The sequence below is a fragment of the Globicephala melas genome, chromosome 15 (genome assembly GCF_963455315.2).
Source record: "Globicephala melas chromosome 15, mGloMel1.2, whole genome shotgun sequence".
In the NCBI taxonomy this organism is placed as follows: Eukaryota; Metazoa; Chordata; class Mammalia; order Artiodactyla; family Delphinidae; genus Globicephala; species Globicephala melas.
This window is the reverse complement of record NC_083328.1, coordinates 8,954,072-8,971,010: the sequence shown is the minus strand read 5'-3', so window position 1 is coordinate 8,971,010 and position 16,939 is coordinate 8,954,072. Positions and strand designations below refer to the sequence as shown.

Genomic DNA, 16,939 nt, shown 5'->3' with positions numbered 1-16,939 from the left:
TGGAATAACAGGGACCACAGATTTACCCTATAACCTAAAACAACAACAAAAACTAGACAAAGTACATTCAACAGTGGTTTTCAGGACACTACACTTTGGACAACAAAGGACAGAGATCACCGATAGCTGGGAACTAAATGAGATGAGCCCCACAATCAACACAGCTTACTGTCTGGAGTTTCCAGGCAGTAGCATTTACCAAAGCAGTAAAGTTTAAAAGGCAGAATACCAGAGAGGAGAGAACTGCACAACAAGATCCCAGAGATGTACAGAGGTTCCTCCTTGAGTATTCAGCACAGAACTCAATAGTACATGTTTATGAGGAAACTACCCAAAGCCAAAGAAAAAGCCATCCAAAAGCATTAGAGGAAACATGATCTGGCACTAACAAAGGGCCAGGAAAAGTGTCTCTTCCCACTGGTCAGACTGGGAAAACTCATAATTCATAGGACATTGGGTAGAGAGTACTCAGGAAGGTGTTGCCTCAGTAAGAGGAAATAATCAGCCTTAGATTGAGCACTGATCTGGACCTACCTAGATCAAAAAGCAAAGCCTGAAAGGATCAAACTGTTTCCAAGGACCTTAACTGCATCCCAAAACAAAGTTCAAGAAAACATACGGGAACAAAAAATGACAAGCACTCCACAAGGTAAGCTTCACAATGTCTGACATCCAAACAAAGATGGACAGGCATACCAACAAGCAGGAAAGCACGACCCGTCAAGAGGAGAATAATTGATCCAAACCGACCCAGACCTGACACAGATGTTAAAATTAGCAAAGAATAACATTAAAAGTTATTTTAACTGTATTTCATATGTTCAAAAAGTTAAGTAGCGATATGGAAAAATACAAGAAGAAATAATGGCCCCAAACTTTCCAAACATAATGAAAAATATAAGCCCACAATTCTGAAAGCTTAATCCCAAGTACAAGAAATATAAAGAGAACTATAACAAGTCACATCAAAGCCAAATTGTCAAAACCAGCAATACAGATAAAATTCTAAAGAAAAAAAAAAGAACAAAGATAAACATGATACCAAAATATGACAGTTGACACACACAACGGACTGCTGTTATGGACTGAATTGTGTTCCCCCAAAATGTGAATATTGAACCCCAATCCCCAATGTAATTGTATTTGGAGATAGGGCCTTTAAAGATGTAATTAAGGTTAAATGAAGGCCATATGAGTGGGGCCCTAATCCAATATGACTAGTGTCCTTATAAGAAGAGGACACCAGGGATGCATGTGTATGGGGAAAAGGCCATGTGAATATACAGCAAGAAGGTGGTCATCTGTAAACCAAGAAGAGAGGACTCAGGAGAAACCAGCCCTACTAACACTTTGATCTTGGATTTCCATCATCCAGGACAGTGAGAAAATAAATTTCTATTGTGTAGGCCACTCAGTCTCTGGTATTTTGTTATGGCAACCCCCTAACAGATTAATGCAGACTGCCTAAAGTCTGGGAGGAAAAGCTGGGGAGAGTTTCTTTGGGTAATCAGAGCATTCATAATCATCTATGTATAAGAATTTAGAAGGCCATGTGAATGCCCAGGGCAAGACGCATGCTCAGAAAATAACTGACAAAAACAGAAACAGATTCACATATATAGAGAACAAACTAGTGGTTACCAGTGGGGAGAGGGACAAGATGGGGTAGGAGATTAAGAGGTACAAACTACTATGTATAAAAGAAATAAGCTACTGGCTTCCCTGGTGGCACAGTGATTCAGAATCCGCTTGCCAATGTAGGGAACACGGGTTTGAGCCCTGGTCCGGGAAGATCCCACATGCCGCGAAGCAACTAAACCCATGCGCCACAACTACTGAGCCTGCACTCTACAGCCCATGAGCCACAACTACTGAGCCTGTGCGCCACAACTACTGAAGCCTGCGCCTAGAGCCTCCGCAACAAGAGAAGCCACCGCAATGAGATGCCCGCGCACCGCACCGAAGAGTAGCCCCCACTCACTGCAACTAGAGAAAGCCCGCGCGCAGCAACAAAGACCCAATGCAGCCAAAAATAAATAAATAAGCTACAAGGATATGTTTTACAGCACATGGAATATAGCCAATGTTTGATAGCAACTTATAATAGCAATAAAACATGAAATATTTAAAGATAAATTTAACAATATATGTTCAAGACTTTGGCACTAAAACGTTACAGTAAATCTGCAAATAATCTTTTAGAGACATTAAAGATCTAAATAAATGGAGAGATACATGTTCACAGATTGGAATATTCAACATGAAGATAGCCATTTTCCTCATATTGATCTATAGATTCAGTACAATCCCAGTGAAAATCTCAGTAGGTTTTTTAACTAGAAATTGACAGGCTGATTTAAAATTTATATGGACATGCAAAGAACCCAGAATAGCCAAGTCAATTTTGACAAAAGAAACAATAATAACAAAATTGGAGGACTTACACCACCTGACTTCAAGACTATAGCAAAAGTTATAGTAATCGAGACAGTATGTTGGCATAAACAAGAGTCTGTCATACAGAGTGAAGTAAGCCAGAAAGAGAAAAATAAATATCGTATATTGACGCATATATGTGGAATCTAGAAAAATGGTACAGATGAATCCATTTGTAGGGCAGGAATGTAGACGTAGAGAATGGACATGTGGACACGGGGGGAAAGGGGATGGTGGGACGAATTGGGAAATTAGGTTTGACATAAATACACTACCATATGTAAAATAGATAGCTAGCGGGACCCTGCTGTATAGCACAGGGAGCTCAGCTCGGTGCTCTGTGGTGACCTAGATGGGTGCGATGGGGTGGGGGCGGCAGGAGGGAGGTCCAAGAGGGAGGGGATATAGGTATACATATAGCTGATGTACTTCGTTGTACAGCAGAAACTAACACGACATTGTAAAGCAATTATACTCCAATTAAAAAAAAAAGAAAAAAACCTCACAGACATATAGCTTAATGGAACAGAAGAGAATATCCAGAAAAAGACATGTGGTCAACTGATGTTCTATAGTGGCACCACTGTAATCCAATGGGGAAGATGCTGGAACACTGGATGTATGTTATCTGTCACTGCATAACAAATTACCCCACAATTTAGTAGCTTAAATCAATAAAGCTTTCTTACAGAGCCAGGAATTTGGGAGTGGCCTAAGTGGGTGGTTCTAGCTCAGGATGATGAGGCGGCTGTCAAGACATCAGTGAGGGCCGCAGTCACGTGTAGGATCCGCTTCCAAGACAGCTCACTTGCCTGGTTATTTGGAGGAGGCCTCAGTTCCTTGCCAGCTGTTGGCAGAAGGCCTCAGTTCCCCACTATGTGGACCTATCCATAGGATTGTTTAAGTGTCCTCACCACAAGGCAGCTGGCTTCTCACAGAGCAAGTAATCCAAGGGAGAGCAAGAAAGGGGAAAGCCACAGTGCCTTTTAGGCCTTAATCTTGTGTCTCACACCACCATTTCTATCGTATTCTACTCATTAAAAATCAAGTTGCATTGGAACTGAGACACATTAGATTTTGTATGGTCTGTGGCTGCTTTTCCACCACAAGAGCAGAGTGGAGTAGTTGTGACAGAGACTGCATGGCCTCTAAGCCTAAAATATTTATTACCTGGCCCTGATTTACATCATCTACAGTGCTTGGCTTGTCTTAAACATAGTAGGGTCTCAAGAAACGTGCTAGTGCTCATAAACAGTGCGTGTTGGTTAGTTTGTTCAATAAATATTAGTTGAGCTCCTACTAAATGCCAAGTAGTATCATAAGTGCTGATTATACATAGTCAACAAGACAGTTGGTTCTTACACTAATTTTCTTCACTGCAGAGGTCCAGGATGCCTCAGGGTGTAATACGTATAGGACTTTATTGTGCTGCTTCCCACTAGAGGGCAGCCTGAAGCTCGTCCACAATGGCGCAGTAGTCGTGTTAACTCCAACAACCGTACTATCAGTGAAGAACTGTCAGAAAGGACAAAATACCAAACTACGTAAGATCTGTATTTATTCTCTCAAGACTGTTGTTAACAGAATTAAAAAATGGATCAAGTTTGTCTTTGGAACTCCTAGCCTCCTGTTTCTTCACTGTTTCCACCCTTTTCCCTGCAGAGGTGGCGTGAACCATTATAGGCACCACCTGTAAGTTAAAGATGTGGCTGAGGGCTTCCCTGGTGGCACAGTGGTTGAGGGTCCACCTGCCGATGCAGGGGACGCGGGTTCATGCCCCGGTTCGGGAAGATCCCACATGCCGTGGAGCGGCTGGGCCCATGAGCCATGGCCGCTGAGCCTGCGCATCTGGAGCCTGTGCTCCGCAGCGGGAGAGGCCACAACAGTGAGAGGCCCGCGTACCGCAAAAAAAAAAAAAAAGTGGCTGAAACAACCAGGTGCATCTCTCACCAATAGATCAGTCAGGATGGGGAGAAAGAAGTGATTCCCGGGGAGGGATGGATCAACCTGGTAAGCACAGAACCGCAGGCCAGAAGCAATTCTGGGAGCAGAAACACGTGCCACAGTAGGAGAAGAAACACATACCTTCTAGTCATTAGTTCACTATTTACTGTGCACCCACTACCTACTTTGCACTACACAGGATACAGCAATGAGGACTACAGACATAGTACCAGCCCTCAAGGAGGATGTACTTTGACAGGGAAGTCAGACATTAAACAAGTAGTTAGAAAAGCACTGGAACTACCAAAGTAGTAAAGACTGTTTCGGTCACTAATAGCATAAGAAACCAATAAAGAATGCAGTGGCACAAAACAATCATTTTATTATCCTCAGAGATTCTTTGATTCTAGCTTGTTTCTGCTCCGCAATATCTGAGAGCTCAACTAGGAAGACTGAAAGGCTAGGGGTGATTGATGGTAAGGGGCTGGAATCACTTAGAGGCCTCTTCACGCACATAGGTAATGGCTGTCAGCTGGGACACCTGCTGAATTGTGGGCCGGGAACAGGTACACATTTTTTCTCCCTGCTGTCTCTCCACGTGGGTTAGTTTGGGCTTCCTTGGAGTATGGCAGCTTAGTTCTAAGAGCCAGCATTCCCAGATAGAAAAGTGGAAGCACACAGCATTTTGATGACCTAGCCAGGGAAGTACCATAGAGTCAATTCTGTCCTACCTTACTTGGTTAAGGCAATCATAAAGATCTGCATAGGTTCAAGGGGAAGAGACATACCTCCCACCACTCGATGGAAGAAGCTTTAAGGTTATATTGTAAGATGAGCATATGTGATGGGAAATATTACTGTGGCCATCTTCAGAAAATTCAGTCTGCCACAGGCTGTCATGATAGCATAGGAAGGGGGTATAACTTAGCCTAGGGGGTCAGTCAGCAAAGGCCTCTGTGAGGAAGTCTTGTCTTTGGCTGAGGGGGTGAAGTGCTAAGAGGAGCCTTGGAAAGAGCTTTAGGTAGAGGAATCAACAGGTGTAAATGTTGCAGTCCAAAGAGGCTGATGTGTTTGAATGCTACGTTTCGGAGTGATGAGAGCCTGGAGGGCAAGGGAAAAGTGCTGCAGGGGAGGATACAGACGGGAGATACCACATGCCTTGGCTCATGCCCTCCATGCTGGATCCCCTGAGAAGAGAAGCAGCCTCCAGTCAGCAGTGTCTTAGGAAGAAAGAGACTGGAGAAGACAGAGCAGGCAATGGCTGCTCCCAAACTGGTGAAAGTGGGGAAAAGCTGCATGCTTTAGTAACTATCCTACCCCAGCGGCCCCATCATGGAAAATAAAATTGAATCTGCCCAAGTCTCATCCAGATAAAGTAAGGGAAGTCTGTAGAAATAACTATGCCTGAGGCAGCTGTGGATAAAAAGAGACCCCACAAGGCATGTCAACAACACAGTGGAGGTGGGGAAATCCAGCAAGCCTACAGTTAAAGACTTAAGTTGCCATCACATAAGCATCTGCTGCCCGGTACTCTTTCCCCTCGTCCTCAATTCAGATCGATGACTGAATGTTTTATTTATTTTTTCTCATTTTATACTTTGGATTGAATGTGTTTCCAGCTGTTGGTCTTGTCTCAAGAGTCAGATCCAAGAGGTTTGTAAAGAATGGACACTGTGTATCACTGTGCAGGTATTAATACATTATATAAGATGAAATTATAAATATCTGTATGCACATGGCAAGAGAAAAAACTAGATATATATGAAACAGATAACCAACAAGGACCTACTGTATAGCATAGGGAACTATCTGAAATAGAATCTAAAAAAGAATAGATATATATATGTAAAACTGAATCACTTGCTGTACACCTGAAACTAACATAACATTGTAAATCAACTATACTTCAATTGGAGAAGAACAAAAAGAATCGATTAAAAAAAAAGCTAGAAAATTAAGTAGGGACTAGATCATGAAGGACCTTGGAAATCAGGTTAGAGTCTCTCTCGTGTGCTTCTCTAAACATACAATTTCAATCCAACTGCAGACATGTGACAGATTATGTGGGTACTAAACCACCTGCCACACTGATTTAAGCTTCTGAAATTGTGTTCCTCCTGCTTATGCATGAAATGCCTTTATTCACCAGGGCAAAAGCTACTTACCTTCCAAGATTCAGCCTAAGTGTTACCACCTCTGTGAACCCTTCCTCAACCCCAAACACATGGCCACTCCCACCCTGGTGTCTCCATTATCTTGCACAGACTATTTTCACTGCATTTTTTAAATGTAAATTTATTTATTTTTATTTATTTTTGGCTGCGTTGTATCTTCATTGCTGCGTGCAGGCTTTCTCTAGTTGCGGCGATGGGGGGCTACTCTTTTTTGTGGTGCGCGGGCTTCTCACTGTGGTGGCTTCTCTTGTTGTGGAGCATGGGCCCTAGGCGCCCAGGCTCCAGTAGTTGTGGCATGCAGCTCTGTAGTTGTGGCTTCACAGGCTCTAGAGCACAGGCTCAGTAGTTGTGGCACATGGGCTTAGTTGCTCTGTGTCATGTGGGATCTTCCCAGACCAGGGCTTGAACCTGTGTCCCCTGCATTAGCAGGTGGATTCCCAAGCACTGCACCACCAGGGAAGCCCCTCGTTGCATTTATTTACTTAATTGTGCTCATTCACATATACATTACTCCCCACTCTAGTCTCTGGGCTCTTTGAAGAAAGGGATTGTGTCTTATTTGTTCATCTTTTGATACTCAACATGGTGAGCATTCAATAAATGTTTGCATGAGTGAATTTCATCTTCAAACTGAAGCTGACAAAAATCTGACTTCCCTACTTTGGTGGGACACCATAGACAGTTTGGGTTTCTTTTTTTTCTTTTTTTCTTTTTTTCTTTTTTTTTTTGCTGTACGCGGGCCTTTCACTGTTGTGGCCTCTCCCGTCGTGGAGCACAGGCTCCGGATGCACAGGCTCAGCACATGGCTCACGGGCCCAGCCGCTCTGCGGCATGTGGGATCTTCCCGGACCGGGGCACAAACCCGTGTCCCCTGCATCGGCAGGCGGATTCTCAACCACTGCGCCACCAGGGAAGCCCAGTTTGGGTTTCTTTTACTTAAAGCTGAGGCTATGCCAAATTGAGGGTATAACAACCACTACTATGATTTAAGGACTGCTTATTCTATGCTAGCTGCTGCTTTAAGTGCTTGACGTGTATTAATCTATTTAATCTTCCCAACAGTCCTACCGTAAGTTCATCAAGGGTTGAAAGGCTACAGCTGCCCACCTGGAGAAGAGGGCCCAAATGGACAAATGAAACGAGGAAGAAGATCTGGAGAGGTCTAATGAGCCCAGAGTACCAAGGCAGAGGGGCTGAAGAGTAGAGTTCTTTAGGAAGATGGTCTGGGTTGTATACTGGAGTTAGGTTTTTACTGGCTGCTGCAGTATGAGACCATGTGACATAATACACAAAATGGGTACGATTCTTCATTATACAGGAACAAATGTACTGTTACTAAAATGAGAAGTTACGCTCTAAAACTTATCAAGAAAACAATTTTAAATGCCTTATGTTGTTTCCAGTTCCATAGAAGATGGAGTATGCACATTCCATCATCTTCCTCTTGCTAATTACAACCAAAATTCCTGTTCAAAATACATGATACAACCATCAAAAAACCTCTCAAAAGGTGGAGAAAAGAAGGCAAACTGGCTAGGGCCTCAAGGGACAACTCAGTGGTGAGTTCCCTGGGTGGTCTGTTTGTTTGTTTTGCCTCCTATATATTTTGGCTTGGGTGTTAGAGCAGTCTGCAGCTAGAAAAATGCCAACAAGCCCCTCCCGAAACAAAACAAAAGAAAAAAACCATAAAAACCAAGCCCTAAGAAAAGCCCATTCTGGGACTTCCCTGGTAGTCCAATGGTTAAGACTCTGCACTCCCAATGCAGGGGGCCCAATCTCGATCCCCGGTCAGCGAACTAGATCCCACATGCCACAACTAAAGATCCTTCATGACACAACGAAGATCTCACACGTAGCAACGAAGATCCCGAGTGCCACCACTAAGACCCAGCGCAGCCAAATCAATCAATCAATCAATATTAAAAAAAAAAAAGCCCATTCTGTCCAGCAAATGGCCATGAGGAGGGTAGCTCTGCAGGATGGTTACAGCCACCCTACTTGAGGCAAACACCACAAAAGAACCCATACCTTTCTTCCTCCCCACCTGGTACTGCAGAGACTGTGGGACAAAGCCCTGTTGACCATCCCCATCTTGTACCAGCAAAGCAGAGGTGGCATCTCTCCCCTCCCTACCAGGTACTGGGGACTGTGGGGAGGAGCCCTGTTGGCTATCCACAACCTGCACTAATTGAATAACTGTAAAAAGTGGCACCTCATCCCCTCTCAAATAGAGAGTAGGGAGCTAGAAAAAGGGATTCTCTAAATATGTGTATGAAGTACTGGTCATGCCTTCCCAAGCAGTGCATGTGTGAAACCAACTAGTATCAACACAGAAAAAGCTCTGGGTATTGAACTACAATGGGGAATACTCTGCGGTTTCAAATCGGCCTCAGGGTAGCACGCAAGTGGGGCAGGCCAGAACTGCCCTGCAAAGGCTGTGAAAACGAAATTGGTCTTCAAACCAGAGCCCACAAAATTGGACCAGAATGTGCATTCTGAATATAAACATATTGATATTGACTTCCTGCTAAAATAGAAGATTTACATAAAAACTAGAGCCTCATAATATTCAAAATGTCCATGATAAAATAAAAAATTACTCCTCATACTAAGAACCAAGAAAAACAACTCAAATGAGAAAAGACAATCAACAAATGCCAACTGCAAGGTGAAAAAGATATTGGAATTATTGAACAAGGATGTTAGAGCAGCTGTCATAAAAATATTCCAAGAAATAATTATGAATGCTCTTGAAACACTGAAAAATAGAAAGTCTCATCAAAGAAAAATATCTAACCACCCAGATGGAAATTTCAGAACGAAAAATTAAAATAAGTAAAAAATTCACTGGATGGACTCAATAGCAAAATGGAGATTTAAGAGGAAAGAATCAGTGAATCTAAAGATGTATCAGTAGAAATGATCCAATCTGAACAAAAGAGACAAAACAGAAAAAAAAGAATAAGTACCTATGGGACAATAACAAAAGATCTAACACTCATGTTACTGGAGGCCCAGAAGGAGAGGAAAAAGAGTGCAGTGCACAAAAAATATTTGAAGAAATAATGGCTGAAAACTTCCCAAATTTGGTAAAAGACATAAACCTACCAATTCAAAAATCTGAGCAAACCCTAAAAGAATAAACTCAAATAAATCAACACCCAGATACATCATAATCAAATGTCTGAAAATTAAAAATAAAGGAAAAATCTGAAAGCAGCTGGAGAGAAACAAAGTATTACCTACAGAGAAGGAACAATATGAAAAACTACAGATTCCCCATCAGAAACCATGGGGGAGGGAAGAAAGTGGCAAAATATTTTTTAAGTGCTGAAAGAAAAGAATGACAACCCATAATTCTGTATCCAGTGAAAATATCTTTCAGGAATGAAGGTGAAATAAAGATATTAAGAGATGAAGGAAATGAAGTGATTTGCCACTATCAGATCTGCTCTGAAAGAACTGATAAAGGAAAAGTTCTCCAAATGAAAAGAAAATAACAGCAGCTTGAAACATCAGAAATGAAGAAAAAGCAATTTTTAGGGTAAATATCTGTGTGGATATAATCTCTTGAATTTTTAAAGTTATGTTTGATGGATGAAAGCAAAATTATAACATTGTCTCACATGGTTCTCAATGTATGTAGAGGTAAAATTTAAGACAATAATGTCGTAAAGGAAGAAAAAAGGGACCTAAAGGTGGTAAAGTTTCTACATTCACTTGAGCTGGTAAAAAGTTGATACTAGTAACCTATCATAAGTATGTGTAATGTAATCTCAACAGCAACCACTGAAAACCTATACAAGAGAGCTATATTTTAAAAATCTATAGCCATCTTAAAATGATATACTAAAAAATGTTCAAGTATCCCATAAGAAGGCAAGAAAAGGGAAAAGGAGGCACAAAAAAACAGAAGGAATAAACAGAAAATAAGTAAAATGGCAGACTTAAATCCTAACCAATCAAAAATTATATTAAATGTAAATCATCTAAACAGACCAATTAAGAAAATAGATTATCAGAATATGTATTTTTAAAAATATGACTCAGAGTGATGTCACACAAAATGGCAGAGTAGGAACTAGGGGTTTGTCCCTTCACCAAAGCAATCATTGAGCTACAAAGAAAGATAGAAATCAACTATTTTGGAACTTGGAACATGACCAGAAACTTTTAACAACCAGAGGAGTCCTTATAACAATGAAGGGAATGGTTGCTGATCTTTCACAAGTGAGCAACATGTGCAAACTAGTCAATATCCCTCATTCCTCAGACGTGCTGCAGCTGTATGGATAGCAGCCTGCATTCCTGAAGAAGCTGGCTGATGCCAGAGTAGATGGTGGAAACATTGTCCTCCAAAAGTTTGGGCTTACAGGGACCTCCCTGGTGGTCCAGTGGTTAACACTCCGCGCTCCCACTGCAGGGGGCGCCGCCGGTTCCATCCCTGATCAGGGAACTAAGATCCCACGTGCCGTGCCGCGGGGCCAAAAAAAAAAAAAAAAAGTTTGCGGTTACACAGTTTGATCAGTCTGATGGATCCCTGAGGATCAGATCAGCACAGATGCTTGCCTTGGATTTGACCCTACTGGCAGCTTTGGCTTTCCCGGGGGCATCTATCAGATTTAAAGAGACGGAATACCCCTCTCCGACCTCCCTATCTAGAATCAAACATTTAAGGAAATCTATGTCAGGTCATTGACTAACTGCAGAGAAAATGGAACAGAAACTTCAGTGACCACAGAAAAACAAGGAATACACACTTTGCAAAAACAGTTTGTAAAAGTAACAGCTCCATCACTCAACAAGCAAAAACTAGCAATCCCGAATGAGTAAGAATCAGATTTTGAGAGTTACCACATCATAACACTTAGAATGTACAGTTCTCAACAACAACAAAAAATTTTAAAACAAAGAAACAGAAAAGTATGGACCATTCGAAGGAAAAAAACAACTCGACAGAAACCATCCCTAAGGAAGCCCAGACAATGGACTAACTAAACAAAAACTTTATTTATTTATTTATTTTAATATAAGTTTATTTTATTTATTTATTTTTGGTTGCATTGGGTCTTCATTGCTGTGCATGGGCTTTCTCTAGTTGCGGCGAGCAGGGGCTACTCTTTGTTGCAGTGCGCGGGCTTCTCATTGCGATGGCTTCTCTTGTGGAGCACGGGGTCTAGGCGCACGGGCTTCAGTAGTTGTGGCACATGGGCTCAGCAGTAGTAGTTGTGGCTCTCAGGCTCTAGAGCGCAGGCTCAGTAGTTGTGGCACACGGGCTCAGTTGCTCCGTGGCATGTGGGATCTTCCCAGCAGGGCTCGAACCCATGTCCCCTGCATTGGCACGGATTCACTGTGCCACCAGGCAAGTCTCTAAACAAAAACTTTAAATCGACCATTTTAACATGCTCAATGAGCTTAGGAAACCATGGACAAAGAAACTAAAGGAAATCAAGAACATAAAAGATGAACAAAATGAGAATATCAGGGCTTCCCTGGTGGCGCAGTGGTTGAGAGTCCGCCTGCCGATGCAGGGGACACGGGTTCGTGCCCCGGTCTGGGAAGATCTCACATGCCGTGGAGCGGCTGGGCCCCTGAGCCATGGCCTCTGAGCCTGCGCGTCCGGAGCCTGTGCTCTGCAACGGGAGAGGCCACAACAGTGAGAGGCCCGCGTACCGCAAAAAAAAAAAAAAAAAAAAAAAAAGAGAATATCTATATCTATTATAGAAAGGAAACAACCAAAAATTCTGGACTGAAGAGTACACTAACTGAAACGAAAAATCACTAGAGGGGATCACCAGCAGATTTGAGAAATAAAAGACCAGAAGACTTGAAGAGAGGTCCTTTGAAATTATCCAGCCTGAGGAGCAGGAAGAAAACTAAATTAAGAAACCAAATAGAGCCTGGGGTACCTGTGGGAGAGCCGTAAGAATGCAAAGAACAGAACGATGGAGACAGCTGTATAGGACCTGGCACCTCACAGAATGATGGGGCTACAAGGGTGGTTAAGAGTAAAATCTGACGATTTCGTGCTTTAGTGACTGTGGTGAGTTTAGTGAACACACAAGAGGTGAGAGATTGGAACAGAAAGTGAACATTGTGACTTCAGATTTTAGAAGGAGTCTGAGGTATGAAAAAAGGCACACAAAGCTGCCTTACAGACAGATAAAATGCAGTCCTAGAGCTTAGAGTCCTGTTAGTTGAGAGCGCTTAAGGAGCCATCTAAATCACCCTGGTAATTGAGGAGATGTTACAAGAGACCATCATCGGTTAAAAGAGGGCCAAGAACAGAACCCTGAACAGAGACATGTTGCCGAGCTGAGGAGCAGATATCAGGGAAGGAGCAGCAGGCACAGAAGACTGAATGTCTTCCAGGAGCAGCACCTTGGGACCCACGAGGGCGGGAGCATAGCAACCAGTGACGAAGACCAAGAAAGAACGGCTGGGGCGATCACTAAGCAACAAATGCTGTGTACCTACTACGCGCTGAACTGCCTTGTAAATTTGATGTGCTTCACCCCCCCCCCCCCCACACACACACTGCTCTGCGTCCACCACCTCGTCGGAGTCGGAAGCCGCGGGTGACCAGCTCAGAGGGGAGCCTGGGAGATGCTCAGGGCCTAGGCGGCCTGAGGGCGTGTAAGGGGCTTACCCGACTGCGCACCTCCAGGTGATGGCTGGGCCACGGCTCCCGCAACAGGCCAGACCAGGCGGCTGCGGCCCGCAAGGGCCCGACGTGTGCCAGTCCGGGCCGCGAGGACCTGCCCCGGGCCTCCGGGACTAGACCGCCCAGAGGCAGCCCGAAACCGCGTGCTCCCAGCATGCTCTGCGCGCATCTCACGTCACTGTGGGCGACTCCCGCCTGAGGCGCGAGACGGAGCCGGTTGCCAGGCAACAGGGTAGGCCACTCTCTGTCCGCAGTGGGCGGGCAGAGTCTTAGGTGGAAGCGTGAAGTGCGCTTGGTAAGGATCCTTGCATGACCACCTTGCAGACCGGGGGAATCCTATTCAGTGACTCTTTTCTACAGGAGGGGTCATCTACTCTGTCCCAGTAACCCACGCTCCCTACAGTACTGAGTTCCTGCAAGGCTGTGGCTCTTTGAGAGCCCTAATCCCCTCCCTGCTCTGCCCTTTGCAGGTGCAAGGTTTTTCTGGGACAACCCCCCCACACACACACCCCGCCCCAGGAAGAGAGCACCCGCACACAGCTGGAGACTCCCCACGGTCGGTTGGCTGGATTTTGTTGTGTTCTTTGTAAGCTACTCAGATCGTTATAAAGACTGCCTGGAAAACGGTGCATTTAGAACCAGCACTTATTTAAACAATTGGTAAGAGGATTTCCTCCATTACAATAACTCTATTACAAGATCGAGCCCAAACTGAACAGCTAATACCTGTTCTACTAGTCTGAGGGTTAAAGAAAAGCCCTTTTGGTGGCTTTCAAACTCTGAAATTCCTTCAAACTCTGATTCTGTCACTCCTCTCACACCTTCATTTTATTGAGAATAGTTCACATTCCTCCAGTTCTACTTCAAATACACTTTCATCCTTAATCCAGCCTGTAGGGCCCTCTTGCTCTAACCAGCAGCATTCTGGGCTTCTCTTCTGTCCCCAGATAGCTTGGATTATTATGACCAATTATTTCAACTCTCACCTCAGTGATTTTTCACTTTGCCTTTTTGCCAGTTTCCATCCCTCGCTAAACCAGGCTGTGTGCTTTCTCCAGTCTGGCTGCAGAGATACCAAACATGGCTGGTGAAAAGCAAAGAACGTTGCTCTCACTCCTCCACAAATGTGTGCTTTCTCACAGCTTTGTGCTCCTTCCTATTGTAGACTGGAAGTTCTTCTATCCATTCTTGTGACCTTGCTGTCATATTAACTACATTTCCTCCAAACTTTCTATAGTCTGCCACAAACTTTCCACTCCATTCCACTCTACTTTTGGTAAGTGATCTCACCTACATCTCCTTTGCATCTGTATTTTTTTAATATATATATAAATTTATTTATTTATTTACTTTTGGCTGCATTGGCTCTTCGTTGCTGTGCACGGGCTTTCTCATTGAGGTGGCTTCTCTTGTTGCGGAGCACAGGCTCTAGGTGCACGGGTTTCAGTAGTTGTGGCACGCGGGCTTCAGTAGGTGTGGCTCACGGGCTCTAGAGCGCAGGCTCAGTAGTCGTGGCGCACGGTCTTAGTTGCTCCATGGCATGTGGGATCTTCCCGGACCAGGGCTCAAACCCGTGTCTCCTGCATTGGCAGGTGGATTCTTAACCACTGCACCACCAGGGAAGTCCCTTAGTCATCTTTTTAACCAAAGTGACAATAAACGATTTTAAAGGCAAATACAGAAGGTCACATGGGTGTGAACAAAACTTAGCTCTTTTGATACTGAGAAGACTCAATCAAAGACCTGATAAAGACAACATGAAGCACAGAAAATAATTACAAAACACAAAATCTGGTTTCCCAGACAGATTACTTAAAAGATAAATCTTTTTTCTTTTCTTTTCTTTTCTTTTTTTTTTTTTTTACAATTTCTTATTAAGAACAGACCACTAATCTAAGAAATCTTTGTCATTTTAACAGAGAAAGCCAAATTTTAGGTGTGTATCAGTGTACAATTAACACTAAAGCTAATTTAAAAAAAAAGGAACCTTATAAATAAATCTGTCCAATCCTAGCCAGCTTTGACCACACAAAATAAGATTCCTTTTCCAAGATTCCTTTTCCACAAACCTTCAACAATTAAAAAAAAAAATCCATTTGGGTTTTGTCCTATTCTTTTCCTCCATCTCATTCTAGAACAACCAGTCATTCTATTTTAGGACTGAATTTCTCTTTTTCCGTTAACAAAAATATGTCCTTCATACTTTGCATGTTTGGCATATATAGCTGTTTCACTTCATCCTTATGGCTTCTAGTAGTTTCATTTACATATGTTGATTATAATTTTTACCCATTAATAATCTTTATTTTTCTGTGAACACTAGGAAGTAAGCAATTGTGAACTGTCTGCCACATACTATCATTCTGTAGAAGATTAATACATTTTACAAATATACTGTCTCATAATTTTTTATGGGTATATGCTTCCTTATAGTACAATTTTCAATTTTTAAAAATTGAAGTATAGTTGATTTACAATGTTGTCTTAGTTTCTGGTGTACAGCAAAGTGATTCAGTTATACGTATATATACATATTCTTTTTCCTATTCTTTTCCATTATGGTTTATTACAGGATACTGAAGATAGTTCCTTGTGCTATACAGCAGGATCTTGTTGTCACAGTACAATTTTCCATGTGGCAAAATTCATGTTCACTAATGAACCCGAATATCTTTTGTCTCTGTAGAATTTAAGAAGCCCCAAATAAATAAACTTATGGTCAGCAATTAATGTTTCAGTATTTTACCTTATTTGGAAATGATCTAGATATTCATTGAATATCACTTAACTTAGAACAGCTTTAAGGTTTCAAGTTGTCAAAAGGTTTTTGAACCTATTTTTAAGTATACATATTAGAAAATAAAATTATTGTTGAAAAGTTTATTTATAAACTTTTTTCATTCATGTCTATTTAATTCTCTTGTTCTTAACACTTTTAGCAATGCTTGACTTGCTTGTGAAAATGTCATGAGACAATAAACAAAGCTAGCCATCATCTCAAGTTATTTTTCTCGTTGACAAATCAGGCACGTATCAAAAATATCACAGAAGCAAAGAGCTTTCAAAGTTAAACATAATTTTTTAAATTGCCATGCTTGACACATCAAGCAATTCATTTCTATCGTAAATTTTGTTCTTAGGTTGGATTTATAGTTTTATAATCTTAAGTATCTAGCAGAGATAACTTAAGCTTGTTTGACTTAGTATAAACCTAGGTGGGAAAAAATTGTATGTCTGCATTATATTTAATGCTGACAACTCCAAAGACATGCCCGTTTTTATTTTGCCAACAATTTTAAGACTAGCTTTATTTACCAAATATTTATCCCAGATCATGTGAACTTAAAACAAAATTGGGTTAGTTTCTAGACTTCTCACTCATTTATCTCTAAGCCAATTCAAATAGAGCCTCTTTAATGGATTTTATAACTAATTTGGTAATACCATCCAAAGGTAGAAAAAAATCACCTACACGTAATATACATGCATAGACATACGCATACATACAGACAAATGCAGTGATCCTAGAGCTTTCATTTTATAATTTTAAGCATGCGTCAGTAAAACTTAGTAATACAAACTCACTGGTTTATACCTACTTTATATATATATTTTAAAACACTTATTTATTTGGCTGAGTTGGGTCTTAGTTGCGGCACACAGGATCTTTGTTGTGACGCAGAGGCTTCTTTCTAGTTGTGGTGAGCAGGCTCTAGAGTGC

At 42.2% G+C, this 16,939-nt stretch overlaps 1 protein-coding gene across 4 annotated transcripts in view; it reads right to left on the bottom strand.

Moving 5' to 3' along the window:
* Positions 1-16,939, bottom strand: part of POM121C (POM121 transmembrane nucleoporin C) — a 49,921-nt gene that overhangs the window by 28,229 nt on the left and 4,753 nt on the right. Inside the window, exon 1 of one of the 4 annotated variants that reach the window (XM_060284805.1) lies at positions 14,569-14,654. The exons of 2 other annotated variants lie outside the window; for them this stretch is intronic. The gene's annotated coding sequence lies outside the window, so the exon portion shown is untranslated. Of the gene's footprint in view, positions 1-3,798; positions 3,926-14,568; positions 14,655-16,939 lie in introns of those variants that run through there. One more of the 4 variants, XM_060284804.1, reaches the window with a different exon arrangement.